We start from the raw sequence: 19,308 nt of genomic DNA on the forward strand, positions 1-19,308 counted from the left end.
CAGAAAACCCCACAAACTTTCCAAATCATTGTAAGAACAATGTGCCCTATTTGGAGAAAAGCATGTGCTATTTAGAAACAGGGAAGCATTGCCATTAGGCTTCTCACATTGGGCCAGGCTGGGCAAACCTCATCAGCAGGCAGGAGGAAGAAGGTAAGGTTAGCTAGGTGCAGCAGTACCTGTGAAATGCAAGGCGGTGGGAGTGACAGGGATGATGAAGGCTTGGTCCTAGGGTGCTGGGGTACTTGGCCATGGCATGGGAGGTTGAGGCACCACTCTTTAGTGGCAATCAGAGGCAGGGGTAGGAGCAGCCAGCTGACACTCCTGAAGTCATCTGCATCAACCCTATAGTGCTGCCTCTGCTGAGGTGTGCCACTGTGAAGCACGGCCAAAAGGGCAGGGATGAAAGAATTGAAGGACTCCTGCAGTTATAAGTGTGGAAAGACTGGTAAGTGAGGAATTTTGATGATGTGCAATGGCCATAACTCTGGGGACCAGGCATAAATACAATTTGTTCAGTACTACTGTAATTTGGAACAGTCAATGAACAAATCGTATATGGTTCCTTTATTGGAACCATAAAACCATAAAAATGGTTCCACTAAACAAATGGTTGTTAGGCAAGGACTACCTGTAATCCTAGACAGACCCGGTGGCTCAATGGCTAAGACTCTGAACTTCTCAATCAGAAAAGTCACCAGTTTGGTGGTTCGAATCCCTAGGGCTACATAATGGAGTGACCTCCCATTACTTGTCTTAGCTTCTGCCAACCTAGCAGTTCGAAAGCATGTAAAAATGCAAGTAGAAAAATAAGAACCACCTTTGGTAGATAACAGTGTTCAATGCACATTTGGCATTCAGTCATGCCGGCTACATTACCACAGAGACATCTTCGGACAATGCTGACACTTTGGCTTTGAAACAGAGATGAGCACTGCCCCCTAGAGTCAGGAACAACTAGCACATATGTGCGAACCTTTACCTTTACCTGTAATTCTTATTCTCTGATGCAAATATGAAAGGAGAAGATGAGTTATTTTCAGATATTGGACTAGGGTTAAATTGCCTTAAATTACCCAAGTAGATGTAAATCTAATGTGTAAAAAGTATTAATTATTTTAATGGTTAGATTGAAACAAGTCTATAAGGTCTGCCTTGTCCAGATTCTCAGTTTTGTTCATAGGAATAAATACATGTTATGGGATTTTCCTTGTGATTTTTTTTTTTTTTTTTTTGTGAAAAGTAGTGCCGCAGTTTTAATTCTCGTTTGCACATTGTCTCTCTGACAGGCCCTATGAAAAGTTAGCAGCTGCAATTGACCTTTTTGCTCATACTGTATTTCTGCTCAAGAGCTAATTCCATTCCCTTCTGTTTACAACCTCAGTCACCTCAGAGAAGGAACAGATGGAATACCAAAGGTAGAATGAAAGAGGTGAACGAGATAGAGCAGAGACTCCTTGGAACAGATGCCTCCTGAGAATAATTCAGAAGGGTTCAGAGTTGATTATGCTGCTCAGACTCTGCTTGTAAGTGGCTGTCGAAACAAAGATCAAATCTCACTGCCAGCAGTCCTAACCTTTATCGTCTGAATAATCTAAACCCTGTCAGAGAAATAAAACCAGTTATAGTTCCATAAAAACTCTATTTTATGTTTATTTAGTAAATAAATAAGTCATATTTTCCTAGATATTTTTCCAGTTTCGGATCAGTCCTGTACAACAGCAGTCCCCAATCTTTTTGGTTTTGTGGAAGACAATTTTTCCACTGACTGAGGTGGGGAGGGTTTCACTTTTGCTCACTTGTCTGCTGCTTACCTCCAGCTGTGCGGCTCTGTTGGGAATCTCTGCTGTACAGTACTATTATCCACATATCTTTCATCTGATCCAATGTATCATTTTCCCCCAAAATTGGCGTTGGCAACCCTACAAACCTGCCACAAGGAAGACCTATCTTTGCCGCTAATCTATCTTTGAAAGTTAATACAAACCCACATCTTTAGAATACATACGATGCATAAGAATGTACAATTAACATAATGTAATGTAATTTAATACATTCACTTTATTATGGAATTCAATAGACTCTTTCAGACAGATTTCAAACTGTGTCATAGTACTGAGGCGGCCTTGATCACACTGTTGGATGATCTTTGGCAGATTTAGGATAGTGTAACCATCTTGAACCTTGAACCTTTATCAGGGTCTTTCAAATCATCCTCCACAGTGATCTGGGCCAGCATAAGAGTTAAGAATGGGGCGGTAGTATTTTGCAGATGTCTGCTTCTTTCCTCCAGTTGGTGTTGGGGGGAACAGTCTAGCCACAAACATCTGCTGATTCAGGTCGCTATTCTCTCCTCATTCTCTCTCTTATGCAAGAAGAAATCCTCCATCAGCATTGGGTACAGTATCATCAGTATGATGATAATGATCCTCTACTATTTATCTTTGTCCCTGGCTGTCCTGGGGAAGCTGTTGAGATTCTGTCAGAGTACCTGGAGTCTGTGAGGGCCTGAATGGGGAAGAACAGCTCAAGCCCACCAAAATTTATTTTGCCCATGTACCTACAGAATAGAGACTGATGGGATTAAAGAGGGTAAAATTGAAGTAAAGATAGAGCTGCTGTTATGCATTGAGGTACTCCAGTAGTTCCAGAGTTATCTCTTGAAAAGATGGCACAATCTAAAACTCACTTCCCATTTGACCTATTGCCATGTGCTTTATATGGTGTGGCCCTTGAAGAGCAATAAGAAATTGCAGTTGGTCTAGAATGCTGCAGAACATCCAAGAAACACCGCTGCACAAACAAGTAACACCACCAGACTCACAGTAGGCTTCCAGATCCAGTTCAAAATGCTTGAGGCACTGCCTATCTACATTGCTTTCCATCTGTTCTACCAGATGTGGTAATGTGGGCTGCCTCCAATTCCCTTCTGCAAAATAGCTTCATCTTGCAGGACCTAAGAGGTATGCCTTCTCTATCCTGGTGTTTTCCCTATGGAACAGTCTCTCCCATACGCTCTCTTTATTTTGTTTAGTTTGGATTTCTTATTTGTATTTACTATTGTTTTTTTTATTATCTCACTTGACAGCGGCAGTGGACATATTCTGGACACAAACTTTAGAAGTTTTTCAAGTTAATATTAAGGTGGATGTTTAGCAATTAGTAGCTTTTTCATGCTAAGGTCCTTTAAATCAGTGATATGAAGTGGCAGTTGCTTTCTAAGGATTATATAAATTATAGGTAAGATATCCCATGGACTAATTTCTTCTTCTTTTGGCTTCCTTCTATGAAATGCCAATTTGGTCTTGTTTTAAGGCGCCAGGCTAGAAAGTGAGACACTGTGAGTTCAACTTCTACCTTAGCTATGAAAGCTAGCAAGGTGCCTTTAGGCCAACACTCTCTCTCAGCCCAACCCACTTCACAGGATTGTTGTTGTGGGGAAAATAGAAAGAGGAAGGTATGCTGGAAATGTTGGCTTCTTTGACTAATTTGTAAAAATAACAAAGAGGGATACAGCTAAGTATTAAATAAAGGTGTATGCTGCTTCAATTTGTCTGGACTCTAGATGGCTTTATATATATATATATATATATATATATATATATATATATATATATATATATATATATATATATATATATATATATATATATATATATATATATATATATATATATATATATATATATATATATGTACAGTAATAATTATAGGAATATGAAAGATAAACACTACAACTACAGTAAAAAATCTAAACTTATGGTACATTGATGCTATAGAACAGTGATGGCGAACCTATAGCACGCGTGCCACAAGTGGCACACGGAGCCATTTGTCAGGGCACACGAGGTGCTGCCCTGTCAGTTGGCCAGCGCGTATGCGTGCACTGGCCAGCTGAGTTCACCCTTTTTTAAAGCCATTTTTTGCCCTCCCCAGGCTCCAGAGGCTTTATAAGAACCCCGGGAGGACAAAAAGAGCCTCCCCCGCCCCCTGAGGCCCTCCGGAGGCTTCATGAGCTTCCCTGATGCCTTCAGAGCCCTCAAAACAACCCTCCGATTTGCTTGGAGGGTCATTTTGAGCATTCCGAAGGCTTCAGGGACCGTCCAGAGGCTTCCCTGAAGCCTTTGGAACGCTTAAAATGACCCTCCGAGCAAAGCAGAAATGACTTCCAGTTTGCTCGGAGGGTCGTTTTGAGCGCTCTGAAGGCGTCAGGGAAGCCTCCTATAAAGCCTCTGGAGCCTGGGGAGGGCGAAAAAAGCATGTAAAAATGGGGGGTGTCACACCTGTAGTGCGTGCATGCACACTGGGGAGGTCACGCATTGCATTATGGGTGCGCACACGACCCCCCTGCGCTCCCCCAACTTATGGCACGTGAGCCAAAAAAGGTTCGCCATCGCTGCTATAGAATCTTTATTACAATTATTTCACCATTTATTTTTTATTGGACTGATATAAGGCTTGCCTTCCTTTAAGAGACATCTGATATTTAGTATAATTCATGATTCCCATTTTGTTTACAATCTCTAATTCTTTGTTTGAAATGCAGATTCATGAGAGTTGGGAGATGAGTCCTTCTGAAGTAACAACCCAATAGAATTTTTCATCTGAAGGCCGTGTTTCCATTATGAGAAAGCAAGCCATCTCGTGATGTGGCACACAGAGTTCTTGTGATTAAACTTACTCTAGTCACCCATAGTATTAGTTGAAGCCTGCTTCTAAGCAGCAGCAAATCCTTAGAAGTTGCTTATTAACTATCAATGTTGCTACTCCTATCCTTCAGCAGTTTCTATCTTATATCTGCAAAATAAGATCAAACACTTTGGGGATGGGGAAAAAGAGTTTGGAGGTTTGTGAGAATAAGAAAAGTCTAGCTTTGTAGAAGGAATGAATCATCCCTATTTTGTAGTACTCCTGCTAAATAGAAGCCGTTCTTAGTTTTTCACTAGAAGAAATAAAAATGGATTTTTTTAAAAAAAAAAAGACTCATTATGTTTCACAACATGAATGAATTAGTTTAGCAGCAGTACCATCAGAGATTGCTTTGAAAATTCTGGAAGTTCCATGACAATAATTATTGTTTTCAATAAAAAGAGATTATGCCACTTAAAATATGCTGTTCTCATCATGAACTTAAGTATGAGAAGAGAAAGAGTATGGAGAAGTTGAAATATCAACATAATGCGAACCTACTGGGAAATAAGTAACAGGGATATATATTATATTAGAGGTGTAATTAGATGGGCAATATCTCTGAGCACATATTTTGAGCATGTTACTTCATAGTGGTTTTGCCCAGAAATTCTAAAGGATGTAAAATATGGCAATATGCTGCTCTCCAGGCATGTTCTCAGCCATGGATTAAATTCCTTTGGTACTTCTGCCTTTAATTCCCTACACCTACTTGTAAATCTTTTTAAGGAGATTCTCAATCATCCAGATCATGGTTGCCCCAAAGGTGCTTTTTTCAAGAGGCAACTGGACTTTCTGGTTTTTCTTTGAAGACATTTTGTTTCTCACTCAAGAAGCTTTTTCAGCTCTGACCATTCCCCACCATCCAGTCAGAGCTGAAGAAGCTTCTTGGATGAGAAGCGAAATGTCTTCAAAGAAAAACCAGAAAGTCCAGTTGCCTCTTGAAAAAAGCACCTTTGGGACTGTAAATCTTTCATTTCACTAAAATTTAAGCCAGTACAGCATAGCTATCAAAGAGACTTTTATTGGAATCAAGCCAATGCAAACTGTCTTTTTCCTGCCTGCCTGCCTGCTTGCTTTTCTGCCTTTCCTCCATCCCTCCATCCCTTCTCTTTGTTTCAAAAGAGAGAAGATAATTGATCCCAGGAGAGAAGCTAATTGATCCCAGGAGAACTGATCCCATGTCAAGTGCTTCTGTTGCTATTCTGTTGCTATATGTTGCTAATTATGGATCTCAATCAACAATATAAATGAGAGTGATGTGAATATGTTTTTTTAGATAAATATGTTTTTTAGATAAAGAAACAATAGCTGTTCTATTCAGATCTTGGTTTCGTAAACCTTAGTTTAGGAATTAATAGTGAGCTCAGACACTGGTTCTCCTCCTTTTAACAAATAGCATGGGTTCTGAAAGCACAATGTGTTAAATAACATCTCAGTTACTAAGTCAGCTTTAGTAAATCAATATTAAGACACAATACCCTGGTTTGTTGTAAAAAAAAGATACGTTTTGAAAAGGCCAGGATTTGCTGATTTTTTTTTTCTGTGTAGAAAGCATTGAGGTGCTTCCATTGTGGAAAACATCAGCTGATGACATCATTGCCTGGGGGATGCCTAGTTGGGAGCTTCTTTCATGTCCCCATTAATAAATCCACTGAAGTGTACCTATTTATATACTTGCATTTGCATGCTTTGGAACTGCTAAGTCATCAAGAGCTGGAGCAAATGATAGGAGCTCACCCCTTTGCACAGTAGCACTTGGGTCTCAGACACAGGCTTGCAAATTGTCAGTCCAGCGTTCACACCCTGTGAGCCACTGTGCCCCTGCTGATGCTAGAGCCCTATGACAAGAATCAAGAGAACATGAAATGATGTGGATATGTCTTGTAGCAGATTGCGGTGTTTGTAGCAGATTAAGCAGATCTAGCCAAGAATATTACACATATACTGGTTGACTGTCATAATGCTATTATAAAAAAATACTTCTTTACAACCACGGATTTTTATGAGTAGTAAAGGCCACTACTCAATTACACTATATCTAGAAGCCAAACATTTCCTGATATGACAAGGACTTCCATTACACCATGATGTCTCTTAGACATTGCATGTGTATATTTTGCCGTGGTGTATGTAGATGAGCAGCTGCTGCTTAAAACTCACTGTAATTTTGTTTAGAACTCTAGTTAAAGAACAGCAGTCATACCCAGTCATGTAATGCAAAGGATGACCTCACCACACACACACACAATATAAGGTATTTTACATACTTTTTGTCATGTTGATGAATTCAGTGCCAAATATATTGCTAGATATATGAAAAGGAGAAAAAACTTCATCATTCCTGAATTACACTGCAAAAGGCTTCCTTGAAATATTGTAATTTTAGGCCAGCTATATTAGAAGGAGAGAGGTCAGCTTTTGTAATATCTTTCCTTTCATACTTTAAAATAAACATCTGCTCAGTGAGGGAAAGGAGGGGGGGAAGAAACTTTGAATGAAAAGCATTGAATAATGCATTTCCCCCCATTCTCAGGATTCACAAAGTAAGCTAATGATTTTCCCAACCACCGACTCATAGAAAAGATAGACACCACATTGTGTCAACTGTTTATGCACAAATGAAAAGGTGATGAAGACAGAGCTTCCTTTTGATGGTAACAGAGCTTTCAAAGGATCAGGAAATTGCAAGCAGGGAGAGAATTTAGACATGATGTAGGCCTACATGACGTGAGCTAGTCATTAGTATTCCTTTCCCTCCTCCAGCCTACCTTCAGTTACAAAGTTTTGGAAATTATCTAAGTTTCAGAGAAGGCCATCTTACCACAACAGCCATAATACAATTACAAGAGGAATGTCAACAGTCTGTTTACAATGCAGCTTTTTTTAATGCTTTATTTGCTGCAATTATACCCCATCTTTTTGCAGATATCAAAGCTGAGGTATGTAAGGATCTCTATTTTTTTATCTCTACAAGAGGCCTTGTCTAAGAGTGGAAGAATGGCTGTTCAATTCTTTCAGAAGAGGCATTTCTGGACATAGGCTGTCTCATTGTTACTTTTGAAAACAAAATATATGTCTGAACCGAACTTCATTACATTACTACAGTTACTATGGTTGCAGGGGTGGGTTCCAGCAGGCACTACTATTGGTTCATTCATGTGCGCACCGAGCATGCTCTTTGTGCAAATGTACAGTGTGATTAAAATTGTTCTGCACATGCGCAGAACCAAAAAACAAGATGGCGGCACCTATGGCGCTGCCCAGAGAACCAGTTCAGGGGCGTGACAGGACTGGGTTACTGCCAGTTCCAGCGACCCAGGCTGCCAAACCACTACCAGTTCAGCCGAACCGGTCTGAACCAATAGGAACCCACCACTGTATGGTTGTCTAGTTCCAAGCAGACTTCTGAAGTTTATTTTCTTTAATTTTATTTATCCTTTATTCTTTGAAAGAGTAATCTGTATTAACAGTCAAATTGTCAACCCTAACTTTTAAAAACAAACACAATCATTTTGCACAATCTGAAGGTAAAGTGATCATTTGTGATTTTGTGTTTTTAGTACCCTGTCCTGGGTGTATAGTCTATTTTCAAATCTCAAAGTATTATCTATCTGAGCCACTGAAATCGCATTTCTAAGCAATTGTTACAGCAATACAGTCACAACATGAATATGTATTGTTTATTTATCTTTCCTGATAAACTGGAGAATTTGAAAATTTGTGCGCCCTCTTATAATGTTATTTCCTAATAAACGTATCGTTCAACTGAGATCTGATGTTTGTTTTATTTTTCCTGCTAGAACAAAATGTCTATAATATGCATCTACTTTAAAAAAAAAAAACACCTATGTTCTCATGGCAAAGGGTATAGTGACAACGGTTTCTAGCTGACTCGTAGCAATAGATTTCTACAAGATCTCTTGGGTACAAATACTGTATTAAAATAATTCAGCGCAACAGTTTAGCCATGAATAGGAAAATATCTAATCATAAAAGTCATCTTTTGCCTCAATAATTACTCCTCATCTGTTACCAGAAGTAGAAAAAGTCTACATCAGTCAGAACTCTTCAAATGATTGTTCTGCCAGGTTCATGTTACATTATTTATTTCTCAGTTTTCTTTTCTTTTTTTTAAAGAATCATGTAATCATATTGGAGTAAAATAAAAAATATTACTTTCTTCAGAAGTGCAGGATTGCTACACTACAATTTTTGTTAATTGTACTTTAAAAACCCATATGTGTTTGTAATCTAGCAGTTATGACAATCAGTAAAGTATCTTGATGGTCCTTTGGTTAAAAAAAAAACAATCTGCTTGCTGTTTTTCCATAGAATTGCAATATGATCACATCTAAATTAGTGGATATTTTTCTGGTATTCACAGACTCCTAGCTCCACCGAGTTATAATTTAATCAGATGGTGACAAGGGTAGTAAGGAAGGGTATTTTTCTACAATAAGGGATGTATAGGTGATCATAAAGCATCTTTAATTGGACCTGGAAATGAAGTGGTAACCAATGAAATTGCTAAAAGGTAGTTGTTATTCTGCTATAGTGGTGTTGGTCAGTCTGCATGTGAGCAGTTACATTTTTGCAGCAATTGCAGCTTCTAAATGGTCAGGTCAGGTTGGTATGGAACAAGTTACAACATTAGAGGTTTGAGTAACTGTTGCTTGATCCAGAAAAGTTCACATTGACATACCAATCAAAGGTAAGCAGACATTTCAAGTTACAACTTCCACCTTCTGTTTTATGAGTAGGATCCCCGCGCTATAGATCTACTTATTGATCCATATACAAATCTGTAATACCACCCCAGTTTTCCCCCAGACCAGCTAGGGGAAACATCCATTCAGGAAATATCAGAACAATCACGGAGCGGTCTTCGGCCATTGAAAGAGACTACCATAAACAATTGCATTGAATCATTCTGATAGGTAAATCAGGACTCAGAGTGATGAAAGTAGGAAATAACTCACAATTATTAATGTTGGCTGGATCAAGAGATAGTCTGTTGAGACATATTTGCCTCTTTCACAGCTGGCGTAATTATCTTCCCTTTGAAAGAGTCATTTGCTACACCCATACTAATCTTTTGTTCTCTCTTTGGTAGCTCCAACAAGGTGGGACAAGGATCAAGTCCGCAACTGACAGAGATCATCTCACAGAGAACCCTGCCCACTTGTTCAGAGTTCCCAGGTTTGACTCAATCCCAGATGTTCGTGTTCTTTCCCTTTCCTCTATTTGAGTGCTGCTCATCAGATATCTAATGTTAAGTAAAATGACTGATTTTGTCCACAATGTTGTTAGCAGACAAGCCAGATCCATTTATGGATGTTCTTCTGACATACAACTAACAAGGAATATATAACCCTACCCAAGCTGCTGGTTGGTAGCCTCTAGTTAATATAAGTTCTGAGAAGTAAATTATTTATGGTCATAGTAAACTCTAAATAGCATTCATGTCCTTGAACACTTATAATCATTCCTCCTTTTTCACCATCATTACTTTAGGCATCTCTGTTAAGATGTCACCTCCTGGAGTGTTTAGTAAACCAAGGAACTCTCTCCCAAATCAACATACAGGGAGAAACTAATCAGGAGCCATCTTAATAAGCACTTGCAGTGACGTGCGGTGAGGTTTATGGCTGGTGAGGCTGGTGACGTCACCAGGAAGGCAGGCAATGGGAACACGTGTGCAGGAGGCTGAGGCTGCCTCAGCATCCTACACACATGGTCCCATTCCCCACCTTCCTGAGTCAACATGAAGGGGACTGTGGAGCGCGAACCGGCAGAGCCGGTTGACTCAGGAAGGCAGGGAATCGGACCACGTGTGCCTTTTCCCTTTTCCCTTTTTTTTTCTTTTCATGATGAGAGCGGTGAGGCTCTGCCTCCCCTGCCTCCCCTGACCGCACGTCCCTGAGCACTTGCCCACTTTTTAATAATGTGAGCAATATTTACTTCACTCTCCTTGCACAGTTTGTCTATGCAATGAGAGTTACATTGCTTAAAGAAAAGGGGTGGTGGTGAAGAAAGTTTACTTGCAGCAATTGATAATTTATGATCTCATTAAATGCAGTTGTTCTGCTAAATTTTATTTGCACAAAATAAAGATTGTTGCTACCTAGATTTAAATTACAATTCTTCTTTTAGTGGCTTGTAACATACAAAAAAATGGAAATTTAGTAGTAAAAAGCCTTTAGTGGGAATAGGAAGCAGCACTTCATTTAGAAACAATTTATTCAGTTTAATTAGGAAGCTTTCTGCACAGGTGCACAAAAGTCAATCCTCACCACATTTTAGTTATATTACATCCTTTCTATCCTGTTTCTGGGGGTATCCACCATCTTCAGGTTTCAGATACAAGCTACTAACAAATGACTTGATACAGAGTATCCCACAGAACTGTTTAGACTAAGACAACTCTATAATTACCCAGTTATGATGTAGTTGGAGGCAGTTTAGCAGAAATGATAAACAGCCATTATTAATAATAGGTTCTGCATAAATTGCTTTACCTGCTTTGATGAAAATAAATATTGTTCCAGAACTCCAAAGATGCATCATTCTCAATAAATCTTGGTGGGCTTCTGCAGAAGATGAAAAACAAAATCTTGTCACCTAGCAAATTCACAGAAAGCTAATATAAATCAATAACATACCACACTATTTGCTACTGAAGGAAAATTAAGAGAATCAAGGTTAAAATCCCAGGCCAACCTCAAGTAACCATTTTTTTCATCATCAGTATATCATCTGCTCCATTTATTGTATGGTGTATGCATGCAATTAACTGCAAAATATTGCATACAAAAGTGTTAACAATACACATTTTATTTATTTATTTATTCTTCGCATTTCTAAACCGCCCCCTCTCCCAAAAAGGGACTTCTATGACCAGTAAAACTTTGCTGATTAAAATTTATGTATATGGGCCAGAATGTCTAAGCAATTCATTTTCTCCGCAGTTCTTTGTATTCTGCAGATATCTGCTCCTAAGGGTTGGAGACTTTTGAAATAATCAGGACAATGGTTCAGGGGCAAAGATGCAGGTGGAGTTGATAGAAATTGCCCCCTCAGCATGAGTGAAAGAGCAAGTTAGGATCTATTTATTATATAGGGCAATCAGCCAGGCAAGTTTTTAAAATGATTTTTATTAAGCTTTCATGCAAGCTTGACAAAAGTATGTTGCTGCTTTAATAAACCAATCTTTAAAGGAAAAGTTTTAGTATGCCTTTTTCAACAGCAGCATCTATTTTCAAGCTCATGCTAAAAGAGAGACTCCTGTTTTAATGAATAAAAAAAGAAACATCACTATATGATTTTTGAAGCATGCATTATCCTAATAAGTATATATTATTATGGATTAATAAGTCACCCAATCAACTTTCTCCCAGAATAAAAATGTTCTGGCCTCCAATCTTTGTTCCAAAAAAAACCTCCAAACCCACTCCAAAGCTCAAATGAGAAAAACACTCATATATTTTTTAAATTGTAGAGTCCAAAAATCAATTATACATTCAAAAGATACTCAAGGATAGACACTTATGAAGTCTGAGAGGAAAGCATATCATAATTAGGATATTTACAAGTGCTCATTTGATTAATGGAATAATTCATGTGTAAAGTCTGAACATGAACTTCAACAGGGGAGCAAACATGGATTGTGAAAAACCAAATTCTTCCCTTTTGTGCTTGCATTGTTACTTTGCACATATGTATGTAAATGGCAGAGTTTGTATTGTGACATCATGATGAAAATCTCATTATTTTCATGAAATCTAATCTTGCTGGAGATGCCAGTGAATTTGGCTCATGCGTTCAGCTTTGATTAACTATCAGAGAGATTGGAAAATTTGATCAGGCACTGCATTAGACTTGAAAGGCCTTTCAGAGTTGTTCGGGGAGACACATAAGAGGTCAGAGACGGGAAGGAATTAAGAAAAGTTCACTTGATTATTGCCATAGTGATGCAATGCCACATCCTGTTTTTAAAGGTTAGACTGGGAAGAACCAGAGTGGAGAAGCACTTTGCGTCAACAAGAGTGAATTCTGGCATGCATGTGAACAGAAGTCCCTTAGACTTCTGTATGGGTAAGTTGGATCAATTATATTGATGTAGGATGCAACCCCAAAATATACCACTGTATGTTATATGCCTACAGTTAAAATCTTGAGGACAGATTTCCAGAAAAACCATTTAGTAATAGGAATAAGTTTCACATGTCATAATTTAACCATTTTTGTTCCTCTCAGACACTCTAAACATTATGAAAGTACTGTAACATAATAAAGCATCTCTTTTAACAGGCACATTAGAAAGGGAAGTGATTCTATTCCATTGTTTGCTTGTAACTTATCCAACCACCGCCTAAGCAGCAAGCTGATCCATGAGGCCACTTCAACAGGTTGTAATGAAAATAACGTTAAGAGTATCCACCTTGCTTCCCCTTCACTTCTCCTCAATCATTTTCTTTTGTGTCACATCTGCCTTGGAAGACCCCTTGGAAACTACTTTCAGGTGGTCCACAATGCAGTGGTGCAGGCAGCATTGGGCATGACTCAGTATTCCCATTGGGAACCAGGAAGCATGCCTTCTATGATGCATCACCTGCCATTTGACATGATGCCTCTACATACATTAAAATGTTGTGGCTCTCTCCCTACTGAAGTTCCAGAGGTCTTTAAAAATATTCTGTATTTAATCTTTCATAATTTCGATCTGTTTTATATTGATCATTGTTTTTATATATCTATGTTATATTACTTTTGTAAGCCACCAAGAGTTGCCCCAAATTGTGTGGTGGGTGGTATAATAAATAAACAAAAATGAATGAATGAATGAATGAATGAATGAATGAATGAATGAATGAATAATAAATAATCCAATGGGCTCCAAATTCAACAAATGAAAGAATAAATGAATACCAGTCTGCACCAGATTTATTTACCAATTCCACTGCAAACCTCTGGGCTACATTTACAGAAAATCCAAATTAATGAGTCATATTTCACGCACTTAAAAATGCATGCTATTTCAATCATATGTATTAAAATAATTGGGGGGCAATATTGTGTAACGAATGTCTATAATATGTGTTCTTATGCTATTGCAGAAAGCAGCAAGTCTACAAAAACAGAAATTATGGCTGAGAAAAGGAGATATATGTATCAAATTTAGAATGTATGAGATTTTTTTCCCATAATGTGGAGAAAAATAAAGCTGTTGCTATAGCAATAATCCCTCTTCTATGTTTGAAGCTGAGCAACCTCCAGTTGTTAGACATACATTAATTAAATGAGTATGTGTTAGCATCTGGCATATTTTACCATGCGGTGAATTCACATCTCCTGGCACATATGTAGTTTGAGCAGTAAGCCAGAAGCAAATGTGCATCGTAGGGCACAGGATACCTATAGTATCACCTTACTGTTCCCTTGTATTGTTGTTGTTGTTGTTGTTGTTATTGGTTAACTTTCAATTCAATTCACATCTGAATCAACTGGTAAAAAACTCAACAGTTTAAGTCCTAGCTAAATACTTAAGACAGGGGCAGCCCTCAGGCCGGATATGTCATGCGTTGGCCATGCCCAGGCCTAGTTTAGCAAAGGGGGAAAAAGTCACAATATGTCATGTGATGACACCATGACAATGCAAGTCTGATACCCCTGACCCATTAAGGTAACATCTAAGTATACTATAGGCCAGTGATGGCGAACCTTTTTGTAAACATGTGCCAAAATTGTGTATTCCTGAAGCCTGGGGAAGGTGAAAACAGCCTGCGCCAGAGGCCCTCCAGAAGCCGCAAACAGATTGTTTCTGATCTTCCAGTTGGCCTGTTGGGCCTGCTTTTCACCCTCCCCAGATTCTGGAGGCTTTCCTGAAGACTGGGGAGTGTGAAAACGGCTTCTCCTAGCCCTCTGGAAGGCCAAAAATCAGCTGGACAACATGCTAATGTGCCGGCAGATATAATTCCACCTGCCACCTGTGACATGCGTACCATAGGTTCGCCATCACGGCTATAGGCAGTTCTAAATAGGGTGGGTTTTTTCAAAGTCAGAATATTCAGGTCTAATAAGTTCAGAATTTCCATGTATCTGGGTAACCCTTTGGATATTGCTCCTATGAGCTCCTATTACTATTGGTACCACCATTGATTTCTTCTCCACAATTGCTCAGTTTCAATTTGCAAATAACACTGTCGTTTTTTCTAGCTGTTTCTCTTCAATTCATGCATCACCTGGTATTGCAATATCAATGAACCTGACTTTTTTCTTTTTCACAATAGTGATGTCAGGCATGTTGTGGGTCAAATGTCTGTCTGTTTGGATTCAAAAGTTTTTTGCAGTGATTGTTAAGTGAATCAGTGCAGTCTACAATTGGCCTTTTATTGCTGGAAACCAGATGAAATCCTAGTTTCCAGCAGAAAATATCATAAATCATGGTCACATGCCTGTGGGAGACTTCAAACATAAGTTGCTGAGTGCCCAAAATGCAATCACATGACCACGGAGGCCCTGCCCATGAGAACTTCAAACGTAGGTTATAAGTAGTCCTGGGGAAGTCTATCATAATTTCAAACAGGTGTCAAGCAACCATTCATAAATGAAGGACTACCTATAATCTACAAGAGCAGCTGTTTTCCACTGCCTTTTTCTTGGATATTTTTTGACTTCCCAATTGATCCTTCAGCCTAATTGAGCCTTCATTGTTAAACAGTATATAATATATACTAATATATGCTGTTATATATTAATATAACATTACCAGTATATACAGGTTATATATGGTCTCATCTCTTCCAAGCCTGACTGACCACTTTAACATCTCTCTCTCTCTCTTCCACCAATATCCACACACTGAGCCTTCAGCATTTATTTTTTTATAAAGGCCAATTGTAGACTGCACTGATTCACTGAACAACTGCAAAAAACATTTGAATCCTGCAGTACAGGTGTGGTATTTTGCCCTCTCAAAGTTCCAGGGAACAATCCATAAGAAAGGAATACAATTCATAAGGAAGGAAACTCAGGTCAACAGCCTGCAGGAACTTTGAACCTATTGTACAATTTTTGCAGCCAAAGATTTTATTATTTTATAGTTCTACATAATTTATTGGAGTCTGAATTTGTGAGTTACATTGCACAAGTTTAATATTACCTCTCTCCCAAAGAAACTACGGAGGTAAGCCAGAAAACGTCACAATAGATCCACATCTGGGAAACTATAATTGGAAACAGTTGGGAAATTAAGTGAGACAAATAAGATGGATTTAGATTAAAAGTAAGAACACAGATCCTTCAGAGAATAAGTTGGAAGGACAACAAAGGTCACAGTTTTAATGGTTTATATAATTAGTACCAATATTGTGAATTAATACATCCAATCTTTTTTGGTGATGCTTTATGGAAAAAATGAATAGTTCAGCAAATTATAAATTATGCTTCCTGATTCTTCACTTTATTCTAATAATTATATGTGGTGTGTTTAAATGAACCTATTATACTGCATGACCTCTAAATCCTAAACTGAAATATTATGTGCTTTTTCTCAGATAGATCCCATTCTGTCACCCTATCTAATTGTACTGCTTTATCTTGTATTAGAAAACGTTCTACACAGGTAGCTAAACAAAGCCAGACAGAAAGGAAAATTCTAAGTTAAGGTATATAAAAATTTATAGTATAATTGCTTTGACTTAAAAGATTAAGTTATTAAACATAGATGGCTTGTGGATTACCTTATAGGTAAGGCTCATCCAATCAGTAAGTCAGTGGCCTAAACATATTTTGCATAAAGAAGGTCCCAAGCAGAATTCTTGATAATTTCCTGTAAGTGGAGAAAGATTCCAGTAAAAAATGCTTTCAGTCAGTCTTGTAATAATAAAAAAGTGGTGGGTAATAATACTCCAATGGCATACAAGAGTTCATTTAGGAAAAGAGAACCTGGACATAATACGGAATATTGGGGGGGGGAGGGAGTTTGAAAGCCAGTTTGATCTAATGTTAAGATTAGAAGTTCTAGACCCGCCTTAGGCAAGAAACTAGATGGGTTATTTTTAGAAAGTCACTCTCAGCCATGATGTCAGTCTAGGATGACAAGCTGATTGGTCAATTCCTCTCACAACCAATGGCTTGAACTCAGTTTCTCTGGAAAAAGTAAACCTTTCAGTTGTGGGAAAACATTAGAAAGGCTAGAGAAAGTAGAGTTATCACCAGCTTCTTTTTGGAAATGGGATTTACCAGGGCTAGCTAGTTTTCAAAAATATTCACAATACATCAATAACATTCCCAAGTTTTGGAACTTGCGGGATATATAATGACAGATTTCAAGCTTTCAAAGAAACTTAGTTGCAAAAAAAAATGGAGAACTTTCAATAGCCCTTCTACAACTTACTCTGTAGACACAATTCAAACGATACTAAAAGGATTATTCAATCAAAAGGGAGCTGGAAGGGACCTTGGAGATCTTCTAGTCCAATCCCTTGCTAAAGCAGAAGATCCTATACCACTTCAGAGAGATGGCTGTCCAGTCTTTTCTTCAAAACCTTGAGTGATGAAGCATCTCCAACTTCTGAAGGCAATTAACTATTTCCCTCATTGTTAAGAAATTACTCCTTAGTTCCAGGCTAATTCCAGGGTGCTTCTCTCCTTGATTAGTTTCCAGTCATTGTTTCTTACCTTGCCTTTTGATGCTTTGAAAAATAAGTTGGAAAATAAGAAAGACTATCCATGACAGGATAGCATTGTTCCAATATCTCAGAAAATGCCACAAAGAAGAGGGAGTCAAGCTATTCTCCAAAACACCTGAAGACAGGACAAGAAGCAATGGATAGAAACTAATCAAGGAGAAAAGCAACCTAGAACTAAGGAGAAATTTCCTGATACTTAGAACAATTAGTCAATGGAACAACTTGCCTCCAGAAGTTGTGAATATTCCAAGACGTGAAGTTTTTAAGAAGACTCTTGGACTCTTGGTCATGGGCTCCTAATAGGCCATTTTTTTGTTGTTTGTCAATGCAGTAGGCACATACTTTTGGCTCTTCCATGGAATTTCTTTCAGTAATCAAGAAAAGGAATCTGTGAAAGGGGCTGACGTCACAATGGCACAATATGCGATCTTGGTGTTCTGAGATCGCAGTCAATATTTCTGCTGCTGGATGGTCCATTCAGACTGAAATCATCCATCATCTGAGATGGTGATTGAGAAAGGCACCTCCTGCTGATCTCAGGGACACAGCAAAGATCCTGAAAGATCCAGGAATAGCCTTTTTTTCTGGCGACAGAAATGCAGCTAATGAAGCTGCTGAAGTTGAGACAGCTCCGGAACGGGAATAAAGCGAAAAGAGAAATATGTCGAATTGGTAAGGAAATTTTATTATTAGAAAGTGACTACCCCCAAAAATTAAGTTAAATTAAAATTGAAGACAGAAGACTGTAAACAGCACAATTAATCTACATTAAACTTAGTGTGTTATCGGAGTCGACTTCCGGTCCCTGTAGGCGACGGACATTTCGTCTGCCGGTTGTCTTCTTGGTGGGCTCCGTTCAGGAGCACAGGGGGCCTTGGAGGGGTCCCCTGCCGTAGGGCGGCTTGTTGGAGCCCCCCAGACTCAGCAGCAGCTGGTGGGGTTTTTTCCAGCATCGCCCCAGGAGCCGGGGAGCAGAAGGGGGGGCATGCTTGCCCCTTCGCCGAATGGGTTCCAGGAGGAACAAGTCAATCAAAGGAAGGGCGGCTGAAATGTTGGTCATGGAGGATCCTTCCTAATCTCTTCAACTATCGGTAACGGATAAGCAGCAGACTATTGTAAATTCCTGTTCAATCCATTTAAAACCGAAGATTAGAGGGGTTTTTTTTTCTTTAACCCCCCCCCCCCAGACAAAGTGGCATTTAAACTATCTCTCTCTACATCGGAATGGAGAGAGAACAAAGGCTGACTTGTCACTTGAATTAACTATGCGAGAAAGACTGAAATTGCAGCTGCAAGAGCTGCTTGCTGAGCTGTTTTTAAAAATCGAAACTTTTGCTCTTCTCCCTGCGAAAAGGAGGAGTCAAGATGGCTCCCCTCCGTTCTCATTTTTGTGCTTATAAATGAAGTCTGCCTTTTGAAACCACCTTGGGGGGAAAAATGATAATCTCTGGTATCTTTTAATACCTCCCCTGAGGGTGCCCTGGACCTCTTCTGTTATGTGGACTTTCTGGATTTTGATTATTTGATTTTTCTCTTTCTGGTGTACCTCCATGTCTTGGAACAGTGAAGGAGAATTAAGTTTTTACTTTCAGATTTGCCTGCTACCTTGGACCGGACCGGATGCGCGCTCCACTGACGCCATTTTCCTTGTAAAAGATTTACCATCTCTGAACTTAGACAATGGGACCTAAGAAACCACCAACAGGCAAGTCACTATCGGCTCCTGCTTCAGCAATTTCCAGTATGCAGCAGCTGAAAATTACTTCATTGTTACAAAAAGAAGCGGCTAGAGAGTTCAAAAGAATTATCTGTCAACCAAATGTTTCAGGAAATTATGAGAGGTCAAAACGAACTGAGGAAGAAAGTGGCGGATCTCAAAGACGAACTCAGAGGGGTACAACATAACATAACAGAAAATAGACAA

Source organism: Natrix helvetica (genome assembly GCF_964273705.1).
Source record: "Natrix helvetica genome assembly, chromosome: 1".
Taxonomy (NCBI): domain Eukaryota; kingdom Metazoa; phylum Chordata; class Lepidosauria; order Squamata; family Natricidae; genus Natrix; species Natrix helvetica.